The sequence below is a fragment of the Ictidomys tridecemlineatus genome, chromosome 4, assembly GCF_052094955.1.
Source record: "Ictidomys tridecemlineatus isolate mIctTri1 chromosome 4, mIctTri1.hap1, whole genome shotgun sequence".
NCBI lineage: Eukaryota > Metazoa > Chordata > Mammalia > Rodentia > Sciuridae > Ictidomys > Ictidomys tridecemlineatus.
In genome coordinates this window covers 97,433,009-97,448,140 of record NC_135480.1, presented here as the reverse complement: position 1 = coordinate 97,448,140, position 15,132 = coordinate 97,433,009, and the positions used below count along the sequence as shown (strand labels likewise).

The following is a 15,132-nucleotide window of genomic DNA, read 5'->3' as shown; positions in this document are numbered from 1 at the left end:
TAAATAAAAAATAAAAACATGCTGTCCATCTACAACTACAAAAATAGCTAAGGAAAAAAACTAGAGTAAACCAAGTACCAGGAGAGGAGACAAATCTAAACAACACCTATGCTTCCTTAATACAAACTACATTCCTTCTTTCAACTAACCACTATTATAAAACAGAATATATTATTCTAGACATATATTTATTTATATATATTTGGAGAAACTCTCCAGAGTATGACAGTATCTATCGCTCTTCCTTGCAGGCAAAAAAAGAAAGAAAGAAAAGATCACAGGCTGTGAGACCACTGTTTCAAAGTGTAATTCCATACTCAGAAAAACTAAATCGATTCCTGTGTAGCACCTCTCCACCCTGCCCCCCCCCCCCCCCCCCCCCCGTAAATCCGCGTTGTTTTAGGAGGATGCAGGCTTCTGAAATGCAGCCTTAACAAACAGAACATTGCTCAACTGTTCTAGAGGCAGGTGTCATAAACAAGCAGCCACATGGCAAACATATTGATTTCCCAGCCCTTATCTCACAGCAACCAGTGCTCAGTTACCAGGCTACTTTAATATGTAATTTACTGCAGGGAGAAGAGAGCAGGGCTGAGGATGTCTGAAATATTTACTGTAGAATTCGGCAGTGCCACAGAGGCTTGCAAGCAAACATGAAGAATTTGGGTCTGGAAACCACAAATGATCATTAGCATTTCTAAACCATTGAAGGAAAGGGCCCCTACCCTCTTCATACCTAATCAAGAACCCCCGCTCCAGCATGAGGGCTCTTCATCAGCTCTGTCTCTGCTATAAAAATGTGGCTAACCTCCACCTTTATTTAAATACAGGTGCTTAATTTCTGCCAAAACAGTCCACGGAAATTACCTCCATCTATTAACGTGTGTTAAATTGGACTCTTTCCTTGCTTCTCGGCCCACCTGACTCAAGATAAAAATAAAAGAGGACAGGGAGGTTAGGGTTTCAAAGGCTCCTATGTCGGCTTCTGCAAAGCCCACGAGAATGTCAGGAGTTAGCTTTTTTTTTTTTTTTTTTTTTTAATTTAAGTCAGACTTTTTATATATCCCAAGCTGCGAAACACCAAGAAAGATCCAACACTAATTAAAAGCAATCAATGTATAGTTACATTAAGTGGGAAAGAAGCTCTGTGTCTGGCGTTAAAGGTTGTAAGTTTAAAATAAACCTAGAAATGCCAAAGTTAAGCTTTCTGAGCTCCGCGCCAGCGCGCCCACACGCCTGGTACTATATATACAGTGAGCCCCGTACCTACACATGCTGGCCATTAAACCTCCAGACGCTCAGAATGAGGCTGCTGGCTGCAGTGCTGTCACGGGGGTAGAGGAAACTTCCATTTCCAGAACTTGTATTTTCATCTTGAGATTCTAACTTATTTGGAAACAGATTTTTCACTTTGAATTTCTTGAGTTTTTTTTAAAATTTCATTTAAATGAAAATCGAACAAAGAAGAAGGGGAGAAGAGCAGGAAAAAAAAAGTTTTTGTTCAGAAGCTCACAAAATCTCTGGCTAAACGTGCAACCGGTTGCAGGGGACAAGGCACATCACACAGATGGCGACCGTAAGACCCCCCCAAGAGCCTGCTCACACAGGTACCCAGTCAAAAACATAAAGGCCTCTTCCTTCATTTCTAGAAATTCTGCACACCTAGACGGAATTTCCTCTGTTACCAAAATCCCCCTACGCTGTAAGACCATGGGCGTTTTAAACTGTTGAAGTGTCAAATATATATATATATATCAGAGTGGAAAATTTTCTTCAAACTTTTTTCTAGGAAGGGGTCAACTGGAGAAAGACTCAGAGCCGTGGGATATGGAGGGGTATTTTTCTAGAATCACAGGAGAAAAACACAACCTCAATAGGTAATCAGACCACTTGAGCAAAAAGCACCTGATGAAAACAACTTGGGCTGATAACAATCATGGTGGTTAAAGAGCACAGCCAGACAGGTGACCCACACTCTGGGCCAAAAGCAATATATTTCTTAAAACATTTAGCAAAGGGTATTTAATAATGTCACATTTTAAATATTTTCCAAAAAATGTTTGTCTCAAGGGCCAGGTATTATAATTAACATAAAATATATTTTTATTGTAGCAAAAATACACATAGCATGAAATTTACTACCTGAACCACTTTTAAGTGCACAATCCATGCTGCTTGGTGTATTCACAATGCCAGGCAGCCATCCCACCACCACCAGCCAGGACTTCCTCATCCTCCCCAGCTAAAGCTCCCAGGAGTTAAATAACCACTCCCTCCCCTGTGGTGCCTCTTCTTGGTCCCTTTAACTTCTATTGCGCTTAAGCTGTGGATTTTAGTTCTATGAATTCGCTTCCTAAAGCACAGGTACTCCAGACACATGTAACCATACAATAGTTGCTCCACTGTCTGGCTTAATTTTCTCAAGGTTCATCTCTGCTGTATTAGGAGTCTGAATTTCCTTCCTTTTTAAGGCTGAATAATACTCCATGGTGAGTATATACCACATTTTGTCTATTCTCCCATGTGTCCATGAACACTTGAGTTGCTTCCACCTTTTGGCTATTGTGCATAAATAAGTCTGCTGTGAACATAGGTGTGCAAATATCTATTCAAGTTCCTGCTTTCGATTCCTTTGGTAGTATGTACTCACAGTGGAATTGCTCACAAAATGTATGTGCGATCCTCTAAAAAGAATCTGTCACTTTGTGCTTTGGTATCTGACACATTCAACATAAGCTTAAAAAACAGATACAATTAGGTTAGAAAACTTAAGCCAACCACGCTGGTGAAGCAGAAAGCCAGGTAGAGGGTACGTGGCCACAAAAGTGACTGTGGAGGGCTACTGCTGTCACACTGAGGGGGCTTCAGCTAAAACCTCACACTTCCTAACTGAACGGAGGTGAGTTTTGAGTTCAACACCAGAAGGGCACCTTAATAAAAGGTTCACAGGGTACAGGGAGTGGGCTGAATAGTTTTAATAATCTCAATATACAGTGACTCCCCAGCACCTTTAATGAAACAACTCTGTTCAAAACAGACATATTTTCTGACACCGCCTTATTTAAACCCACTGGGAACTCACTGTCCCAGGCAGCATGTGAAAGCAAGCACCCTGACGTTACAGGACACACAGGCGTGCAGGAGACCACAGAGATCTAGTCTCCCACCTCTCAACAGCTTAATAACTTAAAATGCTAAGATAAAATAAAGAGTCTGCATATCTCTTTGAGATAGGCATATTTTAGAGGTTTATGTCTTACCACAAATCAGAAACAATAGATAAGCCAAACCCTCCCAATTTTAATGAAAGCAGAGACCACATCAGCTCTCCACTGCCCAAAGCCCAGCAACATATTTCAGAAGCTCAACTGGAGATAAAAACTGAAGACAAGGGAAAAGGACAATTTTAGGTTCCTCCAAGGGAAGGTTGGTGCTCTAATATTAAAATGTCCATAGACTGCTCAGACCGGGAAGAATTTACTTTTTCATAGAATAAACTTTTCTTTTTATAGTCCTTTTTTTTTTTAATACAGTGTCTTAAGTAGATCTTTGGAATTTACAAGATAAATACTGGTAATTTGATTCTTATCTTCTCTAAATCCAATTCTAAGCCAATTTTGTGTAAAGGACACTAATTGCAGCCTACAGGGAGAGAAAAGGTAACCTATCGCAGAGAGTACATTTGAAACATTTAAAAGGCTAGGGGACCCTGAAAAGTTAAATAGATTTCAAATCTATTGGACTAAGAATAATAATTAGTTAAATGGAAATTATTCCTGGGGCCTGGTCTACTTCCCATGGGCACCCAATCTTGCCAAAGCAGCGTCCCAACATGCTACGGCATAGAGACCCAGGGATTATGCTCTCCCCCCAGGCCTGAGCCTAGAAATGGCTTTGAAAAGACCCAACCTAGATGAGGAAAAACTATGAGAAATCAGAGAGCAGATCAGATCCTGTTGCAAAGAGCTAAATTCTGCCCGGTTAAAAGGTTTCTTCCTGCTCCATACCTATGGATGAGAAATTGGTTACATAAGACACTGTGCTTTTCCAAGCTATAACCCTAAAGACGGCAATGACTGTGACTGCAGGGCGCCTGCATAAGCATCTTGGTTCCTCACCACTCCTACCTCTTTGTGCTATTTTTCTTGGCCTTGGTCACAGGAGACAGTCATGCTAAAAGGATGCCATAAACCCCATCTGACGTTTCCAGGCAGCTTTAGAGATGCCCAAACATGCAGAGAGGCCGCTGGCTTCTCCAGAGTTGAGCCACAGTGACCTGCAGCCTGGTGCTTGTGCACGCTTCAAAGAACTGCTGGGCTCATGGAGCTCACAAGGTGGACAAGGGGTTAGTGAAACGGATCTCAGAGGCCTCAGCCTTTGGAAAACTCAATGAGTTTCAAAACATTGAAACTCATTCAAAACATCTGACCAGAACAGCTTTCACTCCAACCACTGAAGCCCCCTGGGGCCAGGGAGCGTCTGTTTGAGGGGTAATCAGGTTTGAGATCCAGCCCCATCCAGATCACCAAGTCACCAGCCCTGGTAAAGAACCACATCCTCCCACAAGAAGAGCACCTTTTCTAATTCACACAAAATGCACCGACCATGTGGACTAGTAGCAACGGTGCTTGAACCCACACAGAAACTTCCTGAGCAACAAGGGCTCTCTCTGGAGGCCACTACCTACTTCCTATTGCCTGCATACCCAAGTTTCCCACGAACCCCTCAAAGCTGGGTGCCACCGAAACAGCCACCACACTGCAATCCACAGGGACAGCCCATGTCCTTCATCATCAACCAAGAGTAATCCCTTCTGATGGCCAATACCCAAAGCCTAAGTGAACCAACAACTCAGACTGTGTAAGTGGACAACTGGGTTTACTGAGTGGGTTTCTGTTAAGGCCCTCGTTGAAGAGTTTAACCAGAGAAGGGCTCAAAGGCTCAACCAATGACGTCATCACTATTCCAAACACTGAAAGAAAAAAATGTCTCTTGACGATTCATTTTAGTCCCACCTAGAAATAATTCTTACATATGACATACCATCCCAAAGAACTAGCTAGTGTGATGACTTTTCTATAAACCACCTAGAAAATGGGCATGGATTAAGCTGTAGAAGTCAGGTTGTCCATTTTTCTTAAAGATTAGTGACTCCAACAAACAAGGCAGCAGAGAAACCAGCACTGGCTCCAAGGGAAAGCATCCTTTACTGTGGCTTTCTATGAACTACACCAGCTTCCAGCTGCTGGACCCGAGATTTTCTGAGGCTACTTCTATTTCTGCCTTCCCGGCTCCTGCTTATGCACCACCATCCTCATCTGGGCCATTGCTCATCTCCTTCTAGGTGTTCTCTGGCCTCCACTCACTGCACTGTTTATTCACTGCTTTGCTGGAAGATGGGCAAGGATATCAGAGGGTTTTGATCCTTGGGGAGCAACAGCAGAAGAAGGGAGCGAGGTAGGGGACAAAAGGACACCAGGCCCTCTGTAGCTGGGATCATGGATTCCTACCCACAAGCTGTTCAACACCCCACAACATGGACCATCCAGAACTTGAGATGGCCTGAGGCTACATGTAGTGGCCTTCATTTTAACCCTTCTGTGCCACTGCTTGACAGTGACCGTGACCTCAAAAACACAGTTAAAGGACACAAGCAAAAGCACGTGGGGCTCCACACTCCATCTTGGTGCTGGAAGGCAGGGGAGGTCGACTGAGACAGCACGGGTGGGCGTCCAGAGCTCACCAAAGTAGGGCAGGCACCGGTGGGTTTCCTTAAAAGGCCATTTGGGGGTGCAGCGAAGTGAATGTGTGTGTATGTGTGAGTGTGAGAGTCTTCATACATTCCACATCCTCAAACCTTAATCATCTGAGCATTCTGAAAAATTTCTCTTCCCTTTATCACGTGAAGTCAATAGGAAGGCGCCAAGCACGGAGAACTCTTAGGAGCCATGGAAGAGTGGAAGGCAGAATAAGGGGGACTTTCAAATGGGGTCCTTGCTGGACTCCTCAGACTCACAAAGAGACGGTGTCAATTACCCTGATCTTTGCAAAAGCCCTATGTATTTGAAAGGTGCTATCACCTCCCACCCACCCATTTTCAAGATATACAAACTAACCCTCCACAATAGAGGGGAGAGGAAGAATCAAGGGAAGCTACTAGAAACAAAGAACTGTCCATGAAACTGCTCTTTGGACAGAGGTGAGTGAAGGGGAAGAGTGGGCCTCCTCTACTCTTTGTCCCTAGCCATGGCTGGTGTGGAGACAACCGGAAGGAAGGAATCAGATGTTCCAGCAGCATGAGAGGATCAAGGCAGTATGCCCGCCCCAACCCCAGACCCCAGAATTAGTTTTAAGGAGCAGCTTGGAGCTGTCTAAATATGCACGTGCTCATGATCCTAGCTGTGGCCCCTGCCCTCTCTCAGCCCCTCTCCCCTAAGCCAAACTGCCAATGACAAAAAGCCCCTTCAGTGCTCCGGGTGCCCCCACCTTTTGCAGCAAGCCCTGGAAGGCCTGAATGCACAAACACAGTGTCCTTTCACCACCGCCTCTCGGGCTCCTGTTTCACTGGGGCCGTGAAAGAGAGTACTGTAAATAAAAGAGGCCTGTGTGACCTGCCCCTGCAGCCCACCTCCTGCCACTCTACTGTAACAGAGCTGCTGTCCAGCACAGCACTGCTCCTCGCTCTGCCCCACCACACACACACACACACACACACACACACACACACACACACACACACACACTGGGCACCCAGGGCCACCGAGACAAAAGGATGAGGCTGGGAATGTTTGTGGGTATGTGAGGAGGGGTGCACGCCTGGTCAGGCCAGAGACTGTGAGCATTTAAGCACTTGTTGAAATGGTCATCGGGGAGTCACCCCAGAACGTCACTGCTGGGTTGGCTTAGGAAGGAAAGGAGCCATTTGGTTCTGTTCTCTTTGTCCAGTCAACTAGACAAAAACAGGAGAAGGGGAGTAGGCTGGGAGGCTGCACCCACATCTCAGCCACAGCCACACACACAGACACTGTGCCTGCAAGGCCCGGGTGTGAACAGGAACGTGTGAGGGGCAGTGGGATACTTAAAACACAAGAAGGGAAGGACAGGGAGAGAGGGAGTAAAATTTTAGGAAAGAAAGAAACAAAGAGCAGAAATAGCAACCAAACTCACAAGTACAGAGAAAACACAAGCCAGACTCCCCGGGTTGGCTCAGCCACACACCATGACCATCCAGCATCCCATTTATGGAAGCTGAAATCCACAGGCTGAATTGAGGGTTCAGGTCTGGAGGAGGTGGGCCAGCGAGGAGAGATGGGGGAGGCAGCGGAGGGCTCTTTTTTAAACATCCATTGCTTTCATCCCACAACCAGGTAGCAGATGTGCAGCCCTCTATGCCGCCCACTGACCCACTGAGATGTCCCTAGCCCCCTGCCTGAGGTGACTAGGGGAGGGTTTCAGATTTCACCTGAAACTTGGAAGAGAAAATAAATAAGCAAAAACAGTAAAGTCATCTGCATGTTTCTGAAACCATCCCACAAAGATAAAATGCCACAGGAAAAAAGCAGGAGCAAACTGAGAGTCTAGGAGGGACTATAGGATATCACAAGGTTAGGGCAGCAGAGAAGCCATAGGCACACCAGCCCCACCTGGTCATGAGAGCGGAAACGGGGCTCGGGTCCTCCTTCACAGTAGCCAGGGGACCTGCCTGCAGCGTGGTCAAGAGAATGAATTCCTTTTCTAACTTTTAAAATGGGTGTCCCAGGATAGAGGGACAAAAAGATTGGGATTCTAAGCCAGTGCCTTGGAAGCTCTTTCCTACTAAGGCCACACAGAACCCCAAACCACCTTGTTCCCACCAGAAGACCAGGCATTCTTCCACTGGGGAGTTGGTGGAGGGGAGACTTTCCATGCAACAACCCTGTGGACCTTCTACCAGGTGAGGCCTCAACTCAGGGAGATTCAAGAGTTTAAGAAAGTACCTCCTCTTCCTCCATCTTCCCTGCATTAGAACCTCACAATAAAACAAGGACATTCTCCCTCATGCTCTCAGGCCTCAGCTGGGACAAGAGTGGCCTCATCACACAGAAAATGTATGTGTGAGCTGAGATAAGACCCTCCCCTGACCACCCACAGCAAGGAGCAGAAGAACACAGCACAGGGAACCACAGGCAATGACCATGGAATAACCACCCTACCACTGGGGGCCTATCAATGCAGTGGACATGAGGATAACAATTCTACTTTTTTTTTTTTTTTGCCTCAGAGCTGTAAGCTGAACCAGATGACCTCCTAATGTCCCTTCCCGACCTAACATCTTAATTATAGAAACAATCTCAGTTCAGCAGGCAAGAGCAGCCAAGTGACCCAGAATCCACCGCTTCCTGCCCTAAGCCTGGCTGGCTGCCCCAGGGAGGCCCACAGTAGAGTTCTAGGCCCGCACCTGCCAGCTGGGTACCTATAAGACCTCTGCACCTTTTCACAGAACCCCTTGGGATTTCTCCACCAAGTCTAGAGAAAGGAACAGGCCCCCCCACCTTCTTCTCACCTCTGTTTCCAGCTCACACCTGTGCCAGGTGCACACACTCTATAGTTTGCACACATTCCTTTGACAAGTACAAAGGCACAAAGGTGATTTCCCAATGGGTACTTGGAACTGGAGCTAGGTCCTCCTCCCCCATGTTTCCCCACTAGCTAACTCAGTAGCCCGTCCCCCACTGCCCAAGTCCAAGGTGAAGCGAGAAAGGTTTCCAGGTGGCTTAGAGAGGACAGAGACCCTCACCAGAATCTTTGGAATTGGAGGCTCCTTCCACAATTGAACTCACCGAACACATCACAAATCATGACCCCGTGCTAACTGTCAGGCTGCACTGGGCACTGAGACAAAGAAAAGGCCCTCGCCTGTGCCCTCAAACAGCTCTCAATGTTGGGGAAGAGAGGACATGAAAAATAAAATACCGTGGTATGACACTGGGGTGAACCAGACCAGCAGTGCCCATGACAAGTCCTGACAAGCCAAGAATCAGCCACCCGCCTCTCCCTCCACACCCATAGGAAATAGTCCCCAGGAAACCTCTACTACAGAACCAGCCAGTGCCCACCCCTCCACCCTTTGCATCCAGCAAAGCTCTCCCTAAAGGCTCTTCCTCAATGACTCTTTCCGATGGGGAAGTAGCCCAGCAGGTGGGCATTAGGTGAGTGCAGGAAGACAAGAAGAGGGAAGGAGGACCCATTTCCAGGATCTTGGGGGTCTCTGGCCTGGTGTCTGCCTCTCTGATGTCAGCCAGAGGGTCCACCCAGGCTGCAATGCGTTTACACTCACACCTGCATGACAAAGCATGGAGGGGACATTCCCCAGCCCACACTCCTATCTGGGCTCCCTGGGCTACAAGATGTCAATTAGGACAGGGTTTCCATCGATTTGAAAAAGAAAATATGAAAGAAGAAGCTCCAGAGCAAAAATGATTCTGCTCCAACAGTACTCGAGCCAGGTCTGTTTCTGGGTCCCCCTATGACCAGTGCTGCCTTGCAGCTGACTGCTCAGGCCGCGTTGCAGATATGCAGAAAGCTCAGTCCACCCTGCTTCATAGGAGCAGCACCGCACATCTGACAGCCCCCAAGTCCTTAAGCCAACAAGATTTACGGAAAACCCACAATGCCCCGGGCACTGGACCCAGGAAGGGAACAGCAGAATAGGACCCCAGATTCTTGCCACAAGGGTTTCTTAGGGAAGAAATGAAAAAATTACCAATAACAAAAGATCAAGCTCTCTCTCTACCCCTGGGAGTTCCAAGGAGGGACATGTTTCTGTCTGGAGACAAAGGGAGTGAGACATGGGGAAGGGCTTCAGTAAGGAGAGTGTGATGCTGGAGCACAGAAGCCTGGACCCTGTAGTGGCCAATGGAGAAGGACAGGGCAAGTGAGGGGAAGACTGGGGGCTCCGGTCCACAGCACATGCAGTCACATGCCGGGCAACAGACTACAGGTTGTAACAGACATGAAAAAGATGGTGTCCACCTTGAGTTTGTACATCCTGAGAAGGGGAGGACTGACATGTGGCTAGAATCTAGGACCCCGGATGGCTCTGAATACCAAGCTAAGAACTCTCAAGTTTCCTCTCTCCCATGGGTAATAGGGAGCCAGCACAGGTTTTAGAGCAGGGCTCTTCTTGGGGAGGATGTGGTGACGAACCAGGGTGAGGAAGAGAGATGGAGAATCAAAGGACAATGTAAAAGGCAAAGGGAATGTAGGAGCCACAGAGGAGGCCAGAGGCTGGACCATGGGCCTGGAACGAGGGCAGAGCCTCTGATCAGACTGAGGACATTGAGAGGATCTGAGATGAACAGCGTTTAAATTAGCCTCAAATTCTGGCTCCTGGCAGGACCGCTGTGCCCAGCAGGCAACTGGAAAGGAATGTGCGTAAGACGGGGAAAGGGGAAAGAAAACACCCCACCATGGAAAACGAGAGCTAGAGATCTGGAAGTCATCCACAGAGAGGTGCCGCAGCAACCACGTGACTGCAGAGAGCGAGGAGACTCGCGGGTCATCCTCGTAGGGAGCACCTGCGTCACAGGTGAGCAGGCCACAGTGGGCGTCTACTGACACGCTGACCACCTTCCGCCTTCTTCACACAGAGAGAAACTGCGGGCTGAGCATCCCTCGCAGGAAATGCCTGGCACAGAAGGGTTTCAGACTTTTTCAGGTTTTGGAATATCTGCACAGACCTTACTGGTTGAGCATCCCTAATCCAAAAATCCAAAATCCTTTGGATGTCAACACTCAAAAAGTTTCAGATTTTCAGACTCGAATGCTCAACCTGTACAGAATCTTGCAAATGAGGAAACAGACTCCAAGAGCCAAAGTGACTGCAGCTTTAGAAAGAGATTCAAGTACAGATCCCACAGAGTCCTGTCCATGGGGTGCACTGTCCCTCGGGAGGGAGTTTCAGGAAATACCAGGGTGGTGGGAGAGGGGGAGGTGAGGACAGGGGCTCAACAGTAGGTCACAAGTCACCTCTGAAAGAAGTGTCAGCCTCCTCAAGAAGCTCTGGGCATACCAACCTAGAAACCCCACAGTTAGAGAGGATACTTTTGTAAGCTCCAAATATTCCTTTAAGAGTATCCATCTCATGGGTGGCAGTGAGGATAAAGGGTGCTGATGCAGGTAAAGTGCTCAGATCATAATAAATGCTCAATTAGCCGTTATTTACTGAGCGTCTGTGACACGCTCCATGTGGTGTCAGCAGAACATGGAGAGAAAGAAGAAATCTTGACCGCCACCCTCACCGAACCTATGTCGTAGTTGGGGGACAAGACAGAGGCACAAGCGGATTAATGACAAGGCAGAGAGCTTTTAAAGTGGTGCACACTGTAAATTCAGCAAGAGACAAAAGAGGAGAGAGCCAGTGAGTGGAAGGCAGAGACGCTTGCCCCAGGAGCCTGGCTTAAGCAGGTCTTGAAGGCTGGATGAGACAGGGAGGTCAGGCAGAAGGAAAGGACGATCCAGGTGGGGGGTCGTGAATGCCAAAAGCAAAAGCTCGTTCATTCCAAAGTCTGCTCTTCTGGAAGCTGACTGGCTTCTTTGAAGCCCAGGGCTAAATGTGCACTGCTGTGTAAAGTTTGCAAATGGTACAGGAGGACTGTGAAAAGGGACAGGTGTGCAACTAGTCTAACGTCCCCATTCAGTTTAGCTCATGGAAGGCTCTGAGGGGCATGTCTCCCCCACCGACTGCAGGCAGGAGTGAACAGAGGTGAAAAGCATTAGAGAACGAGCACACACCCAGTTCAGGTGCCCATGAGACTCGACCACCACCCCCTGTCCACCCCCAAGACTCAGAAGAGTGGATGACCATAGAGGGCTCAGTATCCTGAGCCATCACACGGTCCCACCCTCTCCTCAGTTTGCCCTATACTGAAATCTATCCAATCCTCAACCCACAGTGCCTTGCACAAGCCGCAAGGCAAACCATTCCATGAACTAGCCCAGTCCACCTTCCTCCCCATCTTCCACCCTGCTTCACACCTCCCCCATTCCAGCTCATGACCTGTGCAGGGGTCCTGACCCCACTCGTACACTGTCAAAGCTTGGCACCTCCTGCTTAGAAATGACAGATCCTGTCTTGCTCAAAGCTCAACCATCTCCAAAGACTGACCAAATACCACCTCCTCCATGAAGCCCTCCAGAATCGTCTATTGGAATCATTCCATTTGTCTCTGCTCCTCCTTCCTCACTTATATGATAGTTGAGCATATGGTCAGATGTATTAAATATACACACAGAGCCACATGTACATGGCTGTCATTCCTGCTTCACTGTTACTTACAAAGAATAAACACACACACACACACACACACACACACACATAGCACTTAGCAACCACCTTGCACACAGTAGGTGCTTGGTAAATGCTTGTGAACTGAATATATGTCTAAGGCCTCCCTCTCTGGGGGACTTCTTTAAACCCAAGTGGTAAGCCATTACTGAGTTTTGATTAAATTTTTAAATGAAGCAGGATAGACAGAATGAAGGTAAAGCTATCAGAATGTCTAGTAAAATAAATGAAGTTTTGGAAAGTTGAGGGCTAGATGTTTTCTCTCATTTGTGGAAACCAGAGGAGAAACATGAAAAGGAAGGTGGCAAGGGGACATCTCCAGAAAAAAATGGAAGGGACATCAGCAGAGTGGAGGAAAGGGACTGGGAGAAGAAGAAGGGGAGGGAAAGGAGAAATAGTGGGGAGTGAAACTTGCCAAATTACCCTGTTGTGTCGTGGGCATGGAAAAATGTGTACCAATGAATCCCACCATCATAGATAATTATAAATCACCAATAAAAATATGGAAAAAGAGTTTTAAAATCAGGAAAATAAAAGATCAATCGAGTTTCACTGACCTTTGGCTTGAGGGCTATTCCTATGTGTCCTGGGTCGAGGTGGAAGTGTACTGCTTGCTGTGAGCCAAGCCTCCACTCTAGGACAGACCCCCAAATTAGGAAAAAAAAACAAAGTTGTCAAGTGCATCATCAAAAGCACAATTTCTGAGAATCGAGGTGGGGGGTGCATTACAAACAACATTCAATAGCCCCGCTCCTGGTCTTCCCAACAGCACCCTGATTTGGACCAGGGTCAGCCACCACACCCAGAACAGGGTCTCCAGATTGCCTACAAAGGCAGCAAAGCACAGGGCTTCAGGGTAAGCAGATCTGTGACCAGCTTTACAGATAGAGGACCGGTAGGATTTAACCCTCGGTTCACCAGACTCCGCACCCGAGAAGCAGTTAATCTAAATGCTAACTGGATCTTACACCCACACAATGGCATTACCAGGTGAACCAGGGAGATGAAGCCTTCTCACAGGATTAAGTCAAGGTCCTGATGAAGAAGACCATCCAATCCTGGCTCGGCTGCACAGGGCTCTGGGTGATGTGCTGAGGGCCACTCCCTGACCTGGCACCTGTCCCTCTTCACCAGTGCCACCACCACCTTCCAATTGCTACCTGGGAATCACATTGAAGGCCACAGATCTCTACATAAGTTCAGTAGCCTCCCTTCTCAGCATCTCTTCTCCCTCTAAATAATGAATTTCTCAGCCCTAATTAATGCAAGGAAAGGAATGATACACATTTCTTTGTTGCTTTAAGTTACAGTCAAGTTGGACACTTTGAGGGAAGAGCAGCCTCTAGCTAAAGGGTCAGATAAGCTAAAATCAATATGAGTCACCATCTCCGAATCTTTTAAATCACCACTTCCTTTCCCTGGCCATCCCTGAACCAGACCCCTTCAGTTGGCATGAAGTGACCTCCAGTCTTCAAGTGACCATCCATTCCATTTTACCACAAAATGGTAAAGGACAGACCACACCTACCTCCTCTGTGGGGGAGAAAAAGAAAAAAATTACTGCAGCCTCTGGGAGTAATCAGCTCAGAACAAGAGAAATAACCTGAGAGTATACCATAGAAGCCTGGTTCTTCTACAGAGTGGTCAAAGCCACCTGATTAGGTCACTGAATATAATCACCTTGACGTGATCAGATCAAGCTGATATAAAATTTATAAACTCAGGTCTAAGAGAGGGTTGGGAGACAGGTGAAAGGGATGGAAACCATGGTTTAAGGGACACACCGCTTGCTTCAATAGAGAAGACATATGCAGCTACCTTATAAATACCACCAGGACTGTGGCCTAGGGTTCCTGTGAACCCCAGAGCAGAGAGAACAGCTGGGGAGCCCTGGGAACATCATAAAGATGGATCGAGCTGCTAAGGAAGAGGAGCATCTGACTGCTGGGGGGGGTCCAAGGAATGGCTGGGTGACCGGGAGCCCATGCCAGCCTTACAATGGGGCTGGCCACCCACTTCCCATCCATCCCATCTCCTGTCACAGCAGAACAGGCAGCAGCAGAGGCAGGGCATGGGCTGTCACCCACACAGGGCAGGGCAGGGCGTGCGTGCTGGGATTCAGCAATTGCCCTGCGAGGGCAGATGCAAGAGAGCACTCCCTGAACCAGCCCAGGGCCGTCAGAGGACTCAGCTCCACCTCTCTCCAAGCCCAGCGCCTTCTTAAAGCTGGCTGTGGTGCCCGGGGGACATCTAGATCACTTGTCCAAGTTGAGCTTACCTGTAGAAAATTTTTTTGTTGTTGTTTTAGGGTGAGGGGGATAGATGCCAAGCGAATCTGTCCCCCTTTCAGCTTCTCTTTAAGGAAAAAAAAAAAAAAAACAGAAGAGAAAAACAAAACAACCAAACCCTGTCGCCCAGGGCCCACTTCGCTGTGGGCGGCCTACATGAGCTTCCTTTATCCAACCACAAAAAGACCTCGGTGGAGCCAGCGAGGGGCCGGGAACGGCGCTGCCAAGCCAGCGGCTCCTCCGTTGAGGTTAGCAGTTACCCAGGGGCCAGCAGCGCCGGGAGGGCAAACAGCCCGCGCCCCTCGTTACACAACGCCGGCTTATCTCCCCGTGCCTCTGTCGGTTTGCAGGCATTGCGCAGTGTGACAACCACAGCCGAGACTGGCCCACGGGAGATAGCCGTCTCCGCTCACTATCAGGGCGGCAGGAGCGGAGCCCAGACGGTTAGCCTCCATCAGCTGCTGGCTTTCTATTAAAAGAGAACCAGGGGACGGGTAACAGTCCGGCAGGCAGCTTCCT

The 15,132-nt window shown here is 47.9% G+C and overlaps 1 protein-coding gene across 3 annotated transcripts in view; it reads right to left on the bottom strand.

Moving 5' to 3' along the window:
• Zbtb16 (zinc finger and BTB domain containing 16) overlaps window positions 1-15,132 on the bottom strand; it is a 180,504-nt gene that overhangs the window by 145,466 nt on the left and 19,906 nt on the right. The window lies entirely within an intron of this gene.